Genomic DNA, 5,077 nt, shown 5'->3' on the forward strand with positions numbered 1-5,077 from the left:
AAATATATAACTCTACAAGATTTTAAAACGTTGCACATGGTTCATTGAAGTGTGTATTGAGCACTGGAAGCAATTTATAAACACCCAAATGTGTGGATTACAAACATCTGGAATACTACTGCCAGATGTCTTCTACAGGGAACTATTACTCTAGGCTTATCTGGTGTCACTGGCAAGATACCTGTTAGTCCTGAGAATTTCCTGTTTGAGTTCAGCTCTGAATCTTTGCAAGTTTCTTCCTAAACAAGGCTGAAATTTCTAGAATATTCTCCCCCCCCCCACCCCAGAATATTATTTTAAAACAGTATAGCCTAATGGTGCCATCCAGAGGCAGGAAACACATACAACATACAGACAAATACATGAAGACCATACACACAATTTAAATTATAAATTTTCCCTTTGCTTTTGATGACTTTTAAGAAGGCTAGACCCAGTGATCCCACTTCTAGGAATATATCCCAAGAAACTAGAAACATCAATCAGAAAGGATATATGCACCCCTATGTTCATAGCAGCACAATTTACCATAGCTAAGATTTGGAAATGGCCTAAATGCCCATCAGCAGATGAGTGGATTATAAAGCTGTGATACATCTGCACAATGGAATACTACACTGCTGTAAAAAAGAAGGAATTCTTACCATTTGTAACAGCATGGATAGAACAGGAGAGCATTATGCTAAGCGAAATAAGCCAGTGAAAGAAAGATAAATATCACATTATCTCACTCATTTGTGGGATATAATGAACAGCATAAACTGGTTAACTAAAATAGATCCAGAGATAGAGAAGCATCGATCAGACCATCATACCTCAGAGGGAAAGTAGGGGAGGGTGGGGGTAAATGGGGTTTTGTATGCATGCATATAAGCCTAACCAATGGACACAGACAACAGAGGGGTGAGGGCATGTGTGAGGAGGATGGGAGGGTAATGGGAGATATATCTATATCTATATCTATATCTATATCTATATCTATATCTATATCTATATCTATATATTACCTTAATCAATAAAGTAATTAAAAAAAGACACTATCAAGAGAATGATAAAACAACCCACAAAATGGGAGTAAACATTTTCAAATAATATGTATCAAAGGTTTAATACTTGAATATATTTAAAAATTATTACAACTCAACAACTTCAAAAAGCCCAACAAAAATGAACAAAGAACATGAATAGACACTCTTCCAAAGAAGATATACAAATGGCCAACAACCACATGAAAAAATGATAAATGCCATTTGTCATTAGAGAAATATAAATCAAAATCACAATGATATACCATTTCATGTCCAGTTGAATGACTATAGTTTTAAAAATAACAAGAGCAAGAGATGTGAATAAATTGGTGGAAATGTAAAAGGAAAAACATTGTGGTGATTACTTAAAAAGTTAAACATAGAATTATCATATAATCCAGCAATTCCACTCCTAGGTAGACACCAAAAAATTGAAAACAAATATTCAAATAAATACTTGTACATGAGTATACAAAGCATCATTATTCACAATGGCCCAAAGGTGGAAACAGCCCAAATGCCCACCAATGGATGAGTCAATAAACCAAATATAGTCTATGTATAAATTGGAATATTATTCAGCTAAAAAAATGAAGTAGTGAGACATGCTACAACATGGATGGCTGAAGATAAATTACACTGAGTGAAAGAAAAACAGACACAAAGGTCACATTATTGAGATTCCATTTATAAGAAATATCCAGAGTAAGCAATTCCTTAGAGACAGAAAGCAAATTTCTGGTTTCCAGGGGCTAGGGGCAGAGGTGAATGGGGACTGGCTGCTTAGTGATTATGGTGTTTGCCTTTGGGGTTAGGAAAAAAAATCTGCAACTGGATAGTCATTTCAGTTGCACAAGATTGCAGCTGTACAAAATATCACTGAATTGTACACTTTAAGATGGTTACAATGATAAATGTCATGTTTTGTGCATTTTACCATAAAAAATACGTACTGTAAAATACTTCCTTTCTCCGCAATTCATGTTCATGTCTCCCTTGCCCTTTACTCCCTAAGAGCTGGAATGCTAAGCCTCATTTGAACTTCCTGGATTTCTAGCCTCTAGTTTACACTTACACAGGCCTCCAAACCCACAGGGGTTATTCCACTTTCAATCTTTTGTGCAAATCTTGGACAGAAGTATATTACAGACTTTCTGGTACTGTGATTCTTAACTTGATACAGTTTTGGGAACCTTGACTGCTTTTCCTGGGTCGTAGTCTGCTTTTGTTTCCTATTGCCCTTTCTTCTGCAATCATAGTATTTTTTTTTTAATGTTTTCTCTCTTGCCCAATTCCGTTAGTCCCTTTACTGCTGTTCATTGACCTCCTAAGATTGTTTTCCCTGCTTAACTGACTGGTTGTTGACTCAATGATTACAGGAGTTTTGGACACTCTACCAAGCTTCATCTTATGAACGTGAAGCAGCTATTAGGTCCCAATGTTAACTGAGAATTACATGGACTAGGACATTAATGTCAGAAATCAAAACTGGAGCCAGGTGGAGAAACCCAGAATCAGGCTTTGGATCCCAAGAACTTAACCACTCTTCTAGGGTTTCCTGGATTTGAACCTGGGCTCTGAGACTTACCTGCTGTGTGACTGCAGAGACACATTTCTTTTGTGCTATGGCTTTCTACAATATAAAATGTGGATAAGAATAATGAATTACACCTACTTTCATAGTGTGCTTGGAAGATTAATTCATTGGAGTACAGTAAAAGTTAGCTACTTCCTTTGATGTTTTATTTCTCTCTTTCTCAGGGGCAGTGAATCTCAACTTTGGTACATTAGAATCACTTGAAGTAATTTAAAAAACATAATGCTTAGGCCATACCCCATTCCAATTAATAAGAATATCTGTTGTAGCTGCTGTTAGCCAAGTCTCTGTCTTTTACCCGGGTCCCGGTTTGAGCTGGGCATGGGAAGTTAAGCAGCCATGGGGGCAGGAGACTCCCTCAGCAGGGGTGAGGTTTCAGACCCAGAGATAAGGAGCCATGGGTCAGACTGTTGGACCTCAAAGGGAGGGTGGGGATAAAAGGGAGAGATCAACCAAAGGACTTACGTGCACACATATGAGTCTAACCAGTGGTCAAGGACAATAGGGAGGTGGGGGCATGAGTGTGTGGAGGTGGGGGATTGGAATGGGGAGTTGAGGACAAATATCTGATTCCTTAATCAATAAAGAAATTAATTTTTTAAAAAGAATAAAATGAAAAAAGAATAGCTGTTGGTTATACGTAATCATTGGTATTTTTAAAGCACTAAGATATTAGGTAGGTGTAAAAAAAGAAGAGAATAATAATTTTCCATATGCTCAAAGTATTTTAATATTGCAAGTGTTGAAACGTTGAGTATTATTATCCCCAGTTTTCATATAAGGAAATTCAGACCAAACCAGTTAAGTGACATTTGGACACATAGACAAGAGGAGTGGGAACAAATTTAAGAACAACATGTGTGAAGCACACATAGGATTTTAATAGATTCAGTTTAATGTAAACCAACATTGTAATGTTGCTGCCAAAAAAGTGAATATGATCTTAAGCTTCTCCATAAAAATTGTGGAAGTTCTCTTCTGCTTGTCAACCACAGCTGGTATATTCTGTGTGTTTTTTCTTTCAGATGTCACACCTAAGAAAACCCACAGGAGAACAGAATAGAAATATATTTGAAACCACAGCATTAGGAGGAACAGTGAAAAGGACTGTGATCTGCCACGCCTACAAAGTAGATATTTTTGCATGGACTGAATTCCAAATTTCATATATCAGAAGGTCTGCCAGACAAAGGAAAAGAAAGAAAATTTATTTGTTATTATATTACCTAAATGGCAGAATGAGGGATACACTATGGGAATCCAGGAAACCTACTTAAGCTTAACCTGAGGAAGAATTTCACAATAATTAAATCTGTTGTAAAAGGCAGTAGATTTCAGGGAGGTGATGTTACCCAAAATAGAAGAGTAGCAAAATCAGCTCTTCCAGGATTCTGGGATAGAGCCAACATTTTACAACCACCAGGAGAAATCTTAATGATGACAGAAGTAGCTGCACTGTCATAAGCCAGCACTGTGGTATTTTAAATTGCTTCAACCTCAAACTGGTGGTGCCTATGGAGTTAGCAGCCTTCATTCCTGGTGTAAGTGGCTAGTGCCAAAAGAAGCAATACAAACATTATTTATTTCTCAAAGAACTGTGGTTGCTGTTCTGGCCTTTCTGTTGGAAAGAACAGTGCAAGAATCTGCCTTTTTATATCATCCTTTTTATCTCATCTTGCAAAGTGACATTTTTTGAAAGTATTTAAAGGCAAAAATATTGGCTACACAGAGTGAACCTAGGAATATCAGTCAGGAGAAGCAATAGAACAGTCAAAGATCTGGGAAGGAATAAGTCAGGAAAGCACATAAGTTGGAAATTGCAGGCTTTTATATATTTATTTGTTAAAATATAGTTTTTATTGATTTAAGAGAGGAAGGGAGAGGGAGAGAGAGATAGAAACATCAATGATGAGAGAGCAACATTAATTGGCTGCCTCCTGCATGCTCCCCACTGGGGATCAAGCCTGCATCATGATCAGGAATCGAACCATGACCTCCTGGTTCATAGATCAATGCTCAACCACTGAGCCACACCTGCTGGGAGGAATTAAGGGTTTTTAAAAGCTCCTCTGAATACTGGGGGATCACAAAGCCATGTACATGTCCAGGGTTGCATGTGTGTTCAGAAAAGACCTGAGAAATTGTAATCTTTCACCTGTGGCTAATTTCAGGTTCTAGTCGTGAAGGCTAATTCGTAATTGCAAATGGAGAGAGTAAGTGTTCAAGGACTTCCCCAAAACTCACATATAATCAGCAAAGTCTGAAAGAGTATATTTTAATTTTCTTTTATTTATCTTTACATTTTTTCATTCCAAATATTTAAGGAAGCTGTCAAAATACTGACAAATAAGCTAATAAAACACAGACTTCAGTGGCCACAAACGGCAGAGGATACAAAATTTATGGCATGTTTAGGACAAAGAAGGCTAAGGAAAATTCTGAGAATGCTTTA

This window comes from Pipistrellus kuhlii, unplaced genomic scaffold (assembly GCF_014108245.1).
Source record: "Pipistrellus kuhlii isolate mPipKuh1 unplaced genomic scaffold, mPipKuh1.p scaffold_m20_p_51, whole genome shotgun sequence".
NCBI lineage: Eukaryota > Metazoa > Chordata > Mammalia > Chiroptera > Vespertilionidae > Pipistrellus > Pipistrellus kuhlii.